Genomic DNA, 16,433 nt, shown 5'->3' on the forward strand with positions numbered 1-16,433 from the left:
AAACAGTGGAAACAATGGCAGACTTTATTTTGGGGGGCTCCAAAATCACTGCAGATGGTGACTGCAGCCATGAAATTAAAAGACGCTTACTCCTTGGAAGAAAAGTTATGACCAACCTAGACAGCATATTAAAAAGCAGAGACAGTACTTTGTCAAAAAAGGTCCATCTAGTCAAGGATGTATGGGTGTGAGAGTTGGCCTATAAAGAAAGCTGAGTGCCAAAGAATTGATGCTTTTGAACTGTGGTGTTGGAGAAGACTCTTGAGAGTCCCTTGGACTGCAAGGAGCTCCAACCAGTCCATCCTAAAGGAGATCAGTCCTGAGTGTTCATTGGAAGGACTGATGCTGAAGCTGAAGCTCCAATACTTTGGCCATCTGATGCGAAGAACTGACTCATTTGAAAAGACCCTGATGTTGAGAAAGATTGAAGGCTGGAGGAGAAGGGGACAACAGAGAATGAGATGGTTGGATGGGATCACTGACTCAGTGGACATGAGTTTGAGTAAACTCTGGGAATTGGTGATGGACAGGGAGGCCTGATGTGCTGCAGTCCATGGGATCATAAAGAATCAGACATAACTGAGCAACTGAACTGAACTGAAGGGGTGTGAAGTGATTTTTTCATTATGCTTTTGATTTGCATTTCCGTAATTATTCAAGATGTTAAGAATCCTTTCAAGTGTATACTGGTCATGTATATAGCTTTCTTGGAGAAATGCATATGTAGATCCTTTGGTCATTTTTTTAAATGGGCTGTTTTAAATTGTTGAGTTTGCAAGTTTTTTATATATTAAAAGTCTCTCAAATGATTTGCAACTATTTTCTACAGTGAGTTGACTTCTTACTTTCTTGATGGTGTTCTCTGAAGCACAAAAGTTTTCAAGTTTTATTAAATCTGACTTGTCTTTTTTTTTTCTTTTGTTCCTTGTGTTTGGTGTCATCTGTAAGAAACCATTGACTAATCCAAGATGATAAAGATTTATACCTATGTTTTATTTTTAAGAGTTTTATAGTTTTCACTGTTACATTTAAGTCAGTGATACATTTTGAGTTGATTTTTGTTAGATGTAGAGAAAAAGGGGGTTCACTTTTTTTCTTTTGTATGTGGTTATTCAGTTATATCAATAACCTCAGATATGCATTTGACACCACACTTATGGCAGAAAGCGAAGAAGAACTAAAGAGCCTCTTGATGAAAGAGGAGAGTGACAAAGTTTGCTTAAAACTCAACATTCAGAAAATGAAGATCATGGCATCTGGTCCCATCACTTCATGGCAAATAGATGGGAAAACAGTGGAAATAGTGACAGGCTTTATTTTGGGGGGCTCCAAAATCACTGCAGACGTTGACTTCAGCCATGAAATTAAAAGTCACTTGCTCCTTGGAAGAAAAGTTATGGCCAACCTAGATAGCATATTAAAAAGCAGAGACATTACTTTGCCAACAAAGGTCCATCTAGTCAAAGCTATGGTTTTTCCAGTAGTCATGTATGGATGTGAGAGTTGGACTATAAAGAAAGCTGAGCAGCAAAGAATTGATGCTTTTGAACTATGGTGTTGGAGAAGACTCTTGAGAGTCCCTTGGACTGCAAGGAGATCCAACCACTCTATCCTAAAGGAAATCAGTCCTGAATATTCATTGGAAGGACTGATGCTGAAGCTGAAACTCCAATACTTTTGCCACCTGATGTGAAGAGCTGACTTCATTAGAAAAGACCCTGATGCTGGGAAAGATTGTGGGTGGGAGGACAGAGGATGAGATGATTGGATGGCATCACCGACTCAATGGGAATGAATTTGAGTAAACTCCGGGAGTTGGTGATGGACAGGGAGGCCTGGTGTACTGCAGTCCAAGGGGTCGCAAAGAGGTGGACACGACTGAGTGGCTGAACTGAACTGATCCAGTTATCTAGCACGATTTGTTGAAAAGACTATTCTTTAAATTGTTTTGGCACCTTTCTTGAAAATCAATTGACTATAGATGTATAAGTTTATTTCTAGAATCTCAGTTCTATTCCATGAGTCTGCATGTCTATCCTTGTCCTAATCCACACCATTTTGATTTACTGTAGCTTTGTGTTAAGTTTTGAAACTAGGAAGTATGAGTACTCCAACTTTGCTCTTCTTTTTTAAAATTGTCTTCCTATTCTAGCCCCCTTGCATTTCCATATGAATTTTGGAATCAGTTTTGATTTCTTTAAAAACAAAACAAAACAGGCACCTGGGATTTTGAAAAGTATTGTATTTTCTCTGTAAACCAGTCAGGGTATTTTGCATTTTAACAATATCAGTTGTTCAGTCTTTGAACATGCACTGTTTTTCCACATATTTAGATCCTCTAATTTCTTTCAACAATATTTCATAATTTTCAATTTAAAAGACTTGCAGTCTTTGAAACACTTATTCCTAAGTGTTTTATTCTCTTTGAGAGTGGGATGGAAATAGAATGAGTTAAAATACCATAGAGCTTACTGTTCTCACAGAATTAATGTTCTTCTGGTTATAGTAAGTTTCTGGTTAATTTTCAAAGTTTTAAAGTAGTTGATTTCAACCACTTTTGTCAGTGTCTCATTTCTTTCATGGAGAAATGAATTTTTCTGAAGTCTTTTCTACCAGAAATCAGGACTATTATTTATACCACTGCCTTATTTGGGTTAATTTGCTGCTCTCTGTGGAAATTTGAGACACAGAGACAGGTGACTCAAAAAAGAGGTATGAAGCAGAAGTTTATTGGGTCACAGGGCATCTTGGAGGCTTTATTGACAGACAGATAAATTGGGTTAAGGTTCCCATTACTAGGACCACAGAGTGGTGTAACTAAGACGTGGTATAACTAGACATTGTTTCTCCAGGAACCAGAAACGAGAGAGCCATCAGGTGTCCAGCAATAAGGCATGTTTCTTTGTACAGGTTCAAACCAGGAAGAATACCATTACGTCCAAAATCTAAGAATGACAAATGTATTTTAAGTGTCAACTTTAATCAATTTATAGTTATAACCTGGTGTTGAGAAGATTCTGTGATCATATGTGACAGTGCCAATCACTGTATCAATCTAGTCCAGCTAGAAAATAATGACCACTGAAATAGGGTGAATGTGGAGAACAAAGGGATAATTTAGGAAGCTGTGGGCAGAGTTAAATGAAGTTAATAAGTAGCATGCTGTACCATAGCCAGAAATAGTGATGACCACTTCAAGGCCAAAAGGACCTTTGATAGGATTAATTAAAGAAATGAGAGTTTTATTGACTGATGCACAGGTCTTCTTTTTTGCCATTTCTTTACCACAACTGAGGTTAGTTGTAGTAAAATCAAGACTTTGTCTTTTAAAATTTCAGAATTTCATCTTGAAAATGCTTGGTTATACTTTTAGAGCTAAATAAATTATTACATTCTTCTGTCAAACATTCCAGCTCTATTTAATGTAGTGAGAGGTGCTATATTACCAGGCAACTTCACTGTAGACTTAATTATCTTAATTAATCATCACAACAGTATTGCTTTGTTTGAGGGCCTCTAAGATTGTGCTCACTTCTGACACTAACTGCAAGTTCTAGGGTCCCCAAGATCACCTTTCGTTGTTCATTTATGCCTGACTCTTTGTGACCCCATGGACTGCAGCACACCAGGTTTCCCTGTCTATCACCAACTCCCAGAGTTTGTTCACACTCATGTCCATTAAGTCAGTTATGCCTTCCAACCATCTCATCTTCTGTCCTCCCCTTCTCCTCCTGCCCTCAGTTTTTCCCAGCATCAAAGTCTTTTCCAATGAGTTGGTTTTTCACATCAGGGGGCCAAAGTATTGGAGCTTCAGTTTCAGCATCAGTCCTTCAAATGAATATCCAGGGTTGATTTCCTTTAGGATTGACTGGTTTGATCTCCTTGCTGTCCAAGGGACTCTCAAGAGTTTTCTCCAGAATTACTGTTCAAAAGCATCAATTCTTCAACGCTTAGCCTTCTTTATCATCCAACTCTCACATTCATACATGAGTACTGAAAAAACCATAGCCTTGACTATATAGACCTTTGTCGGCAGGGTGATATCTTTGGTGTTTAATACAGTGTCTAGGTTTGTCATAGCTTTTCTTCTAAGGAGCAAATGTCTTCTAATTTCATGGCTGCAATCACCATCTGCAGTGATTTTGGAGCCTGAAAATAAAGTCTGTCACTGTTTCCATCTTTTCCCCATCTATTTGCCATTAAGTGATAGAACTGGATGCCATGATCTTAATTTTTTCAGTGTTGAGATGTTGAGTCATAAGTCAGCCTTTTTATTCTCCTCTTTCATCTTCATCAAGGGGCTCTTTAGTTCCTCTTCACTTTCTGCCATTAGGGTGGTATAATCTGCATATCTGAGGTTGTTATTTCTTCCAGTAATCTTGATTCCAGCTTCTGCTTCATCCAGCCTGGCATTTTGCATGATGCTGCTGGTGCTGCTAAGTCACTTCAGTCATGTCCAACTCTGTGCGACCCCATAGACGGCAGCCCACCAGGCTCCCCTGTCCCTGGGATTCTCCAGGCAAGAACACTGGAGTGGGTTGCCATTTCCTTCTCCATTCGCATGATGCACTCTGCATATAAGTTAAATAAGCTGGGTGACAATATACAGCCTTGATGTACTCCTTTCCCAGTTTTGAACCAGTCCATTGTTCCCATGTCCGGTTCTAACTGTTGCTTGTTGACCTGCATACAAGTTTCTCAGAAGGCAGGTAAGGTGGTCTGATATTCCCATCTCTTGAGGAATTTCCTACAGTTTGTTGTGATCCACCCTTAGGTTTAATAATTTGCTAGGAGTCACAGAATTCACTAAAGCTCTTATACTCACAGTTACAGTTTATTTCAGTGAAAGGATACACATTAAAATCAGCAAAGTTAAAAGGCGCATAGGGCAGGTCCAGGAGAGATCCAAGCGTGAGCTTCCAGTTGCCTCCCCATGGGCTTGTGGACAGAACTAACTTCTCTCGGTCCTATGTTACAGATACATGAAATATTATCACCTGAGTTTTTGTGTCCAAACCTGAGTTTGGTGTCTAGAATTTTTATTGAGCTTGGTCATACAGCCATGGTTGACTGCCTGCATGGCTGACCTTTGTCTCCAGAGCCTATAGTGGTCAAACTAAAACTGCATGGCTCAGGACCCACCCCCAAATGATCATATTGTTGCATTGACTATCCGGCATGGCCCAAGGTCCCCAGGTCAACAAAGACACACTTATCAGTCAGGATATTCCAGAGTCTTAGAAGTGACCTCATAGGAGCCAAGAGTAAAGGTCATTCCTCTCTTTGAAGTGAAGACAAAGTGAAGTGAAGTCGCTCAGTCGTGTCCAACTCTTTGCGACCCCATGAACTGTAGCCTACCAAGCTCCTCTGTCCATGGGATTTTCCAAGCAGTAGTACTGGGTGGGTTGCCATTTCCTTCTCCAGGGGATCTTCCTGACCCAGGGATTGAACCCGGGTCTCCCACATTGTAGACAGACACTTTACCGTCAGAGCCACCAGGGAAGCCCTTCCTCTCTTTAGTCAGGGTTAATACTTTATTACACAAGCATGTAGGGTTATAGAATCCTAATTTAAAAAACAGAATGGAGGAAACCCTTAAGGCAAGCAGACATCTGATTGAGATTTTTCTTTAGTCCTTGTAGCTCAATGATACTTTCAGTTCAGTTCAGTTCAGTCGCTCAGTCATGTCTGACTCTTTGCGACCCCATGAATCGCAGCACACCAGGCCTCCCTGTCCATCACCATCTCCTGAAGTTCACTAAGACTCACATCCATCGAGTCCGTGATGCCATCCAGCCATCTCATCCTCGGTCGTCCCCTTCTCTTCCTGCCCCCAATCCCTCCCAGCATCAGAGTCTTTTCCAATGAGTCAACTCTTTGCATGAGGTGGCCAAAGTACTGGAGCTTCAGTTTTAGCATCATTCCTTCCAAAGAAATCCCAGGGTTGATCTCCTTCAGAATGGACTGGGTGGATCTCCTTGCAGTCCAAGGGACTCTCAAGAGTCTTCTCCAACACCACAGTTCAAAAGCATCAATTCTTCGGCGCTCAGCCTTCTTCACAGTCCAACTCTCACATCCATACATGACCACAGGAAAAACCATAGCCTTGACTAGACGGACCTTAGTTGGCAAAGTAATGTCTCTGCTTTTGAAGATGCTATCTAGGTTGGTCATAACTTTTCTTCCAAGGAGTAAGCGTCTTTTAATTTCATGGCTGCAATCACCATCTGCAGTAATTTTGGAGCCCCCCAAAATATAAAGTCTGACACTGTTTCTACTGTTTCCCCATCTATTTCCCATGAAGTGATGGGACCAGATGCCATGATCTTTGTTTTCTGAATGTTGAGCTTTAAGCCAACTTTTTCGCTCTCCTCTTTCACTTTCATCAAGAGGCTTTTTAGCTCCTCTTCAATTTCTGGCATAAGGGTGGTGTCATCTGCATATCTGAGATTATTGATATTTCTCCCGGCAATCTTGACTCCAGCTTGTGTTTCTTCCAGTCCAGTGTTTAGTGTATATAAAAATTACTATACCACAAATTTCATGTACTAGACATCCTAAATGATGTGAAGGACTTTCAAAGGACTTTTTACTTTACAGCTTGACTTTTAAAAATTCCTTCTCACTTTACCCAGCTCCCACCACAATGACATACTGAAGCCTCTAAATACCAAAGCAGAAATAAGCATAAAGAAACAGAAACAACCTAAATAAGGAAATTGTTTTTTTCAGTAGAGCTTAATCTGGAAACTCAGCATCCGTTAGAGCCACAATTAAGATTCTGGCCTTAAAAACTCTATTAGGTCATAGGCTTCTTCAACTCATTTGCTTGTGATTGTGAAACAAAGAGCTGAGAACTCTGGGCATCATTTTTGGGATGTTTCCTTCTAGTGCAAAGTTGACTAAAGAGTGAGGAAATGTGATTACCTAAGAGTAAAATGTTAGGTATTCTTTATCTACAGAATTTAAAAAGATAGTTTACAGAATCATTTGAAGAAAGTTTTATAATAAAGAAGTTAATCGGGCTTCTCTGGTGGTCCAGTGGTTAGGAATCTGCCTGGCAATGCAAGGGACACCAGTTCATCCCTGGTCCAGGAAGATCCCACATGCTGCAAAGCAGCTAAGCACATGTGCCACAACTACTGAGCCAGAGCTCTGGAGCCCACGAGGTGCAACTACTGAGCCCTCAAGCTGCAAGTACCGAACCGTGCACCTTAGAGCCTGTGCTCCACTGCAGGAGAAGCCATCACGATGGGAAGCCTATGCCTCACAACTGGAGAGGAGCCTGTGTGCAGCGACAAAGAACCCGTGCAGCCAAAAAACTGAGTACATAAATCTTTTAAAAAAAAGTTTCCCAAAAAAGTTAATCATCACAAGCAAGCAAAAAGTAACAGGAAGGGGATAAGAGAGGATGAGATGGTTGGATGGCATCACTGACTCAATGGACATGAGTTTGAGCAAGCTCCAGGAGTTGGTAATGGACAGGGAAGCCTGGCGTCCTGCAGTCCATGGGGTCACAAAGAGTCGGACATGACTGAGCGAATGAACTGAACTGAAAAAGCAAACTATTTTCTCTCTTCCTCACAAAATTCACTCTTTCAGAGGTGTGAAATCTGGTTATCCATCTTTGACTTTGTTGTACATATAACAGCACTGGACTCTGCCTTCCTGGATGAAATACTATAGATCATCTTCAGCCAATGGCATTCTCTCCATAAATCTTAATAAGTTAGCAATAAATTTCTCTGGTCAAAAGCGCTTTTTTCCCTTCCTTTTTTACATTTTGATTTATAGCATGCCCTTTCCTGGGTGATTCTCCCTAATGGTTACATGTAGCCTGTGTCCTCTTTATACCATGAATTCAAATACCCAGTGAAATATCCTCTTACTAATAAGTATATTTTTTATATAACACATTAGTAATTAACTTGGCTAATTTTCTTTTTCAAAAAACAAACCTTTGTTGCACAATAGATTAAACCAATAGTTTCCAGACTTTATGATTTCATAGACTAGGAAAATTCCCAAAGTTTTTTCTGGGGGAACTAACATAGAGTTTTCAAATATTTTCTTTTGCCAAGTAAAGACTCTACAAGGAAAAAAAGATCCCTAAAATCTAGTATCAGAATTATTTTACAAAAGAACATTTTTGTAGTTAATACATGAGTTAGTCAATATGATTTACTGATTTGTCTTATTTTTCTACTTACATCCTACTTTTTATTTTCAGGTTCAAGATCATTCTTTTAGTAATAATTTCAGAGAAGGTCAGTGGGTAATACAGGCCATTACTGTAAGTGATTAAAACCATGGACTCTGGGGAACAATGCCTGTGCTTGCAGCTGAATCCTACTAAAAATTTAGAGAAGAGCTAACACCTATCCTGCTTTCAAACTCTTCCAGAAAATTGCAGAGGAAGGTAAACTTCCAAACTCATTCTGTGAAGCCACCATCACCCTAATACCAAAACCTGACAAAGATGCCACAAAAAAAGAAAACTACAGGCCAATATCACTGATGAACATAGATGCAAAAATCCTTAACAAAATTCTAGCAGACAGAATCCAACAACATATTAAAAAGATCATAAAAACATCATGACCAAGTGGGCGTTATCCCAGGGATGCAAGGATCCTTTAATATCCACAAATCAGTCAATGTGATACACCATATTAACATATTGAAAGACAAAAACCATATGATTATCTCAGTAGACGCAGAGAAAGCCTTTGACAAAATTCAACATCCATTTATGATTTTTAAAAACCCTCCAGAAAGCAGGAATAGAAGGAACATACCTCAACATAATAAAAGCCATATATGATAAACCCACAGCAAACATTATTCTCAGTGGTGAAAAATTGAAAGGATTTCCCCTAAAATCAGGAACAAGACAAGGGTGCCCACTCTCACCACTACTATTCAACATAATTTTGGAAGTTTTAGCCACAGCAATAAGAGAAGAAAAAGAAAAAAGGAATCCAGATTGGAAAAGAAGTAAAACTCTCACTATTTGCAGATGACATGATCCTCTACTTAGAAAGACTCCACCAGAAAATTACTAGAACTAATCAATGACTATAGTAAAGTTGCAGGATATAAAATTAACACACAGAAATCCCTTGTATTCCTATACACTAACAATGAGAAAACAGAAAGAGAAACTAAGAAAACAAATCCCTTCACCACTGCAACAAAAAGAATAAAATACTTAGGAATAAATCTACCTAAAGAAGCAAAAGACCTATATATAGAAAACTATAAAACACTGATGAAAGAAATCAAAGAGGACATAAATAGATTGAGAAATATACCATGTTCATGGATTGGAAGAATCAATATAGTGAAAATGAGTATACTACCCAAAGCAATCTATAGATTCAATGTAATCCCTATCAAGCTCCCAACAGTATTTTTCAGAGAACTAGAACAAATAATTTCACAATTTGTATGGAAATGCAAAAAACCTTGAATAGCCAAAACAATCTTGAGAAAGAAGAATGGAACGGGAGGAATCAACCTGTCTGACTTCAAACTATACTACAAAGCTATAGCCATCAAGACAGTTTGGTACTGGCACAAAGACAGAAGTATAGATCAATGGAACAAAATAGAAAGCCCAGAGATAAATCCAAACACCTTTAGACACCTTATCTTTGACAAAAGAGGCAAGAATATACAATGGAGAAAAGACAATCTCTTTAACAAGTGGTGCTGGGAAAACTGGTCAACCACTTGTAAAAGAATGAAACTAGAACACTTTCTAACACCATACACAAAAATAAACTCAAAATGGATTAAAGATCTAAACATAAGACCAGAAACTATAAAACTCTTAGAGGAAAACATAGGCAAAACACTCTGACATAAATCACAGCAAGATCCTCTATTACTCACTTCCCAGAGTAATGGAAATAAAAGCAAAAATAAACAAATGGGACCTAATTAAACTTAAAAGCTTTTGTACAACAAAGGAAACTGTAAGCAAGGTGAAAAGACAGCCTTCAGAATGGGAGAAAATAGTAGCAAATGAAGCAACTGACAAAGAATTAATCTTAAAAATATACAAGCAACTTCTGCAGCTCAATTCCAGAAAATAAACGACCCAATCAAAAAATGGGCCAAAGAACTAAACAGACATTTCTCCAAAGAAGACATCCAGATGGCTAACAAACACATGAAAAGATGCTCAACACCACTCATTATCAGAGAAATACAAATAAAAACCACAATGAGGTACCATCTCATGGCAGTCAGAATGGCTGCTGTCAAAAAGTCTACAAACAATAAATGCCGAAGAGGGTGTGGAGAAAAGGGAACCCTCTTACATTGTTGGTGGGAATGCAAACTAGTACAGCCACTATGGAGAAACAGTGTGGAGATTACTTAAAAAACTGGAAATAGAACTGCCATACGACCCAGCAATCCCACTGCTGGGCATACACACTGATGAAACCAGAATTGAAAGAGACACGTGTACCCCAATGTTCACTGCAGCACTGTTTACAACAGCCAGGACATGGAAGCAACCTAGATGTCCATCAGCTGACAAATGGATAAGAAAGCTGTGGTACATATACACAATGGAATATTACTCAGCTATTAAAAAGAATGCATTTGAATCAGTTCTAATGAGGTGGATGAAACTGGAGCCTATTATACAGAGTGAAGTAAGTCAGAAAGAAAAACACCAATACAGTATACTAACACATATATATGAAATTTGGAAAGATGGTAACGATGCCCCAAATGTGAGACAGCAAAAGAGACAGATGTAAAGAACAGTCTTTTGAACTCTGTGGGAGAAGACGAGGGTAGGATAATTTGAGAGAATAGCATTGAAACGTGTATATTATCATATGTGAAATAGATCTCCACTCCAGGTTCAATGCATGAGACAGGGTGCTCAGGGCTGGTACTCTCAGATGACCCTGAGGGATATGATGGAGAGGGAGGTGGGAGGAGGGGTTCAGGATGGGGAACATATGTACACCTATGGCTGATTCATGTCAATGTATGGCAAAAACCACTACAATATTGTAAAGTAATTAGCCTCCAGTTAAAAAAAAGGAATGCCTGTGCTTGAATCCCCATTTGGCTACTGACTAGCTGTGTGACCTTGGGCAAGTTACTTAACCTCCCTGTGTATTAGTGTCATCATTTCTAATATGGTAAATATTAATAATATATTAAACTGTTATGGAGATTACTGAGTGAAAACATACAAAGCACTTAGAATAGTACCCTGTAAAATTGTATTACATAGCACTTGTTGTTATTATTAATCTGTATATGTTAGAAAATGTCCATGTTTTGTCTTCATTCTTGAATTACAGTTTAATTAAGCATGAAATACTGTGTTGACCATAATTGCCTTTAGCATTTCAAGATATTACTCCACCATCTTCTTAACATCTGTTGTTGTGAATGCAAAGTCTGTTGCCATTGCGATTGCCTTCCCTTTATAGGCAAGAATCTCTTTTCTCTATTTGCTTCAAAGCTTTCTTTCTTTATACTTGATGTTCTGTGGTTTCATTATTATGTGTTCATGTGTGAGTTTAATTGCATTTTTCTAGCTCAAAATTATTTGCTCCTACAAATTGAAGACTCACATCTTTCTTCAGTCCTAGAAAATTCTTAATCATTGTGTAAATTAGGATGAGATTCTGCTGCAAGTGACAAAAGCAAACCAAAATACCCAGAAAAACTCTGAATCAGAGTAATGTATATAAGATAGAAGTTTCTTTCTCACATAAATTAGGCCTTCCAGGTGGTGTTTGATGATTCCATGGGCTCAGGGACCCTTCTATTTTATTGTTCCACCATGCTCCGCAAGTAGATTCTCTGCTCAAACCTTAGCATCTGCATTCCAGTTACTAGGAAGGAAAAAGTATAAAGGGCCTACCTTCTCCCTTTAAGTATATTTCTGGAAGCTGTTCTGCTGTTTTAGTTATATCTCAGAACACAGTCATATGGTCAGTCCAGATACAAGGGAAGCTGGAAAATACTGTCTTTAGGCAACCAAATTCCCAGCTGAAAATGGGTGATTCTATGAATAAGGCAGAGGGAGAGATTGGTTACTGGAAACAAGTAGTAGTCTCCCTCATAACCATTTTTCTGGTTGCAGATTTCTCATGTATTCCCTCTATTATGTCCTTCTGGAACTCTCCATAACATTACATTCTAACATTCTGTTCTCTTTGCCTCCTTCTAATATGCTTTAATCTTTTTGTATTATATTCTGTGAGATTTATTCAGCTTTATCTTCCAATTTACTGCTTTTCTTTTGAGCTATGTTTTGTCTACTGAGTTAAGTTTTTTTAAATGATATATATTTTATTGAAGTATAGTTGATTTACCATATTATATTAAATTCTGGTGTACAGCATGGTGATTCAGTATTTTAACAGAGTATACTCCATTAAAAGTTATTACAAGATAATGGCTATAATTCCTTGTGCTACACAGTATATCCTTATTACTTACCTATTTGATACATAGGAGTTTGTATCTCTAAGTCCCATACCCCTAATTTGCCCCTCCCCATTACCTCTCTCCTTTGGTTACAGCTAGTTCTTTTTTTTTTTTTTTTACAACCAGTTGTGTTCTATATCTGTGAGTCTGTTTCTGTGTTGCATATACATTCATTTATATTATTTTTTAGATTTCACATATAAGTAATATCATACAGTAGTATTTATTGTTCTTTGACTTACTTCACTTAGTACAATACTCTCTAGGCCCATCCATATCACTGCAAAAAAATGATATTTTTTTTATCTTTAGAATTTCTGTAACTTTTCCCCTGAAATTTGCCTGTTATTTTTTACTGTATAGTTTTTATTCTTTTATGTCTCAAATCATTTAAGTGTACTGTACTTACTTCATAGTCTCTCTGCCCTACTGTCTGTAATTCTTGGGGGAATGAATTCTCCTAACTTCTTCCCATAAAATAGATAGACACACACACACACACTAGTCACTGATATGTGACTGATAGTCATAGTGTTAGTCACTCAATCTTGTCCAACTCTTTGCAACCCCATGGACTGTAGCCTGCCAGGTTCCTCTGTCCATGGAATTCTCCAGGCAAGAATATTGGAGTGGGTGGCCATTCCCTTCTCCAGGGGATCTTCCTGACGCAGGGATTGAGCCCAGGTCTCCTGCTTTGCAGACAGATTCTCTACCATCTGAGCCACCAACAAAGCCCTGTGTTTGTGTATGTGTTTTCATCTCCTCTTGGGCATTTCTTTCTATACTGTCTCATGTATCTAGGATTGTGAAGGGTTATTATGGAGCAGTTTTGTATTTGTCTCTGCCGGCAGCCTTCAGGTTTTCGTGATTTGAGCCAGCTTTTCTATTGCTATCTGTTTCAGTTTCCAGCACTATTCATGAATGCACATTTGGCCTACACGCCTGTGCACAGTTCAGTTTGGGAGATACGTCATGTGGGTGGTAATCATTCTTCTCTCTCCCCTAATTCTCAAGCTAATGAGAGGAGATATTCTAGAATCCTTTTCAAAGCAGCAAATCTCTTCTGGAATCCTGGCTGTATGTTAACCCCAACTCCACTGCTTGGAATCTCAGCTCCCTTTTCAGCTCCGATATTAAAATCCCAGCCCTTAAGTTCAACTTCTGATTCCACTTCTTCAGTTGCCTCTTTAGCCTCACTCTTTACTCACCACTTTTTAGCATTCTCTTTATTTCTGGTATTTGAGAATTTTAATTTCTTGTTTTAGTGCTTAGTTGTATATTTCAACTTTTGAAATATATTTTATTGAGCTTTTATCTGTGTTAGGCATGATTGGTGTTTTCCATGTCAACTTAGTCCATCATAGTGATAAAAAGTCTGGCAAAGAGAATTTTAAATCCCCAAAGCAATAGAATGAAAATCTTCCAATAAAAGTGTTGAAATTATTTGCTTTGATGCTTCTTATACTGTCTTTGTTTACTCATTTGTGATGAGCCAGCATTGCCCTGTGGTTGACATTTTGGAATTAATGGACAAGAGTATTGGGATTAGATTCAGGTCCTCGCTCTGTTGCTTGGTAATTGCAGACTTGGGGAAATTACTTAAATTCTCTGAACCTATATTAGCTGTAAATTTGACATAGTATTATTTGCCTGCTTCATAGAAGTTTTATAAGGATCAAATGAGATATTAGACTAAAAAATATATTAAAGCTTAAATCACATAATATAAATTTATGGTATTATTAATAGCAGTGTCAGGGATTGAAACCATTAACACATTCATTAAGAAGGTTTTAAAATATTATGTGAAGAATTATGGTTTGTTTGATTTGTTATTGTTGTTTAGTTGCTGAGTTGTGTCCAACTCTCTGTGACCCCCATTAATGAAACAACTTTTACCTGTTTCCTGGTAAAAGCTATCATTCTATGAAAATACCTAATAAGGGAACTACATGGAAACATTCAAATATTCTGGCAAAATTTAAGAGCAGCACTTACACTGACAGGCAGTTATAAGTTTAATAGACTGTAGAATTCATTGTGGAGAGACTCTTAGCGGTTAGAAACAGAATTGAACCTGAAAGTCATCATTGCATTTTGTTGTTTATGCAAACAATGGATACTGAAAGTCCAATTACTATTTTGTACGGAAACATAAAACCTTTATATAATGCAGAAAAGATGTCCTCATACTTGAAAATATTGAAAATGACAGACCTAGCCTATGGCAGTAGTCCACTAACTGGATCCAGACCCTCTGTCCTTCACTAAAGCATGTTGTCTAAGGCAGAAGGACTGTAGCAGTGCTCAGTGATTATCAGTCAACTGCGAGGTCTATCTCAGAGTATCTGTGGTCTACTCATAATTAAAGTACCAAGTTTACAAATGATTTACTTAAAGAAAATTAAAGATTGACTCAAGATGGCAGACTGATGATATACCTTTATCACTGCATACTAAATCTCATGTGTGTGTGAGTCACTCAGTCATATCCAACTCTTTTGCAGTCCCATGGTTGGGGCCCATCAGGCTCCTCCATCATGGGATTTTTTAGGAAAGAATACTGGAGTGGGTTGCCATTCCCTTCTCCAGGGGATTTTCCCGACCCAGGGATTGAACCCAGGTCTCCCACTCCTGCATGGCAGGCAGGTTCTCTACTGTCTGAGCCACTGATTTGGGCTAAATCTCATAAAAATAGTTAAATATTGGAATTCTTTTAGTTTGCTTTGTAACGAGACACCAGCTATTCCAGAGTTCTAGCTTTATGCAAATTTCAGTTCCAACTCTCTACTTTGGAGGCTATAAGGTTCCAATTCTGTTCCAATGTGAATTAAAATTCAAGTCCAAAGCCTTTTTTTTTTTTTAAATAGTGTATTCAGTTCAGTTCAGTCGCTCAGTCGTGTCCGACTCTTTGCGACCCCATGAAATGCAGCACGCCAGGCCTCCCTGTTCATCACCATCTCCCAGAGTTCACTCAGACTCACGTCCATCGAGTCCGTGATGCCATCCAGCCATCTCATCCTCGGTTGTCCCCTTCTCCTCCTACCCCCAATCCCTCCCAGCATCAGAGTCTTTTCCAATGAGTCAACTCTTCACATGAGATGGCCAAAGTACTGGAGTTTCAGCTTTAGCATCATTCCTTCCAAAGAAATCCCAGGGTTGGTCTCCTTCAGAATGGACTGGGTGGATCTCCTTGCAGTCCAAGGGACTCTCAAGAGTCTTCTGCAGCACCACAGTTCAAAAGCATCAATTCTTCGGCGCTCAACCTTCTTCACAGTCCAACTCTCACATCCATACATGACCACAGGAGAAACCATAGCCTTGACTAGACGGACCTTAGTCAGCAAAGTAATGTCTCTGCTTTTGAATATACTATCTAGGTTGGTCATAACTTTTCTTCCAAGGAGTAAGCGTCTTTTAATTTCATGGCTTCAGTCACCATCTGCAGTGATTTTGGAGCCCAAAAATATAAAGTCTGACACTGTTTCCCCTGTTTCCCCATCTATTTCCCATGAAGTGATGGGATCGGATGCCATGATCTTCGTTTTCTGAATGTTGAGCTTTAAGCCAACTTTTTCACTCTCCTCTTTCACCTTCCTCAAGAGGGTTTTTAGCTCCTCTTCACTTTCTGCCATAAGGGTGGTGTCATCTGCATATCTGAGGTTATTGATATTTCTCCCGGCAATGTTGATTCCAGCTTGTGTTTCTTCCAGTCCAGCGTTTCTCATGATGTACTCTGCATAGAAGTTAAATAAGCAGGGTGACAATATACAGCCTTGACGTACTCCTTTTCCTATTTGTGTATACTTTAACAAATTTTTTTTCAAGTCCATAGCCTTTAAGACCTCTCTCCAAATCTTCTAACAACCTCCATTCCTTTCCCCAACACACCAAAGCTTGTTAAAATAATGAGGTAGTCTACAAATGAACTTATTTACAAAACAGAAACAGATTGACAG

Source organism: Ovis aries, chromosome 3, assembly GCF_016772045.2.
Source record: "Ovis aries strain OAR_USU_Benz2616 breed Rambouillet chromosome 3, ARS-UI_Ramb_v3.0, whole genome shotgun sequence".
NCBI classification, from domain to species: domain Eukaryota; kingdom Metazoa; phylum Chordata; class Mammalia; order Artiodactyla; family Bovidae; genus Ovis; species Ovis aries.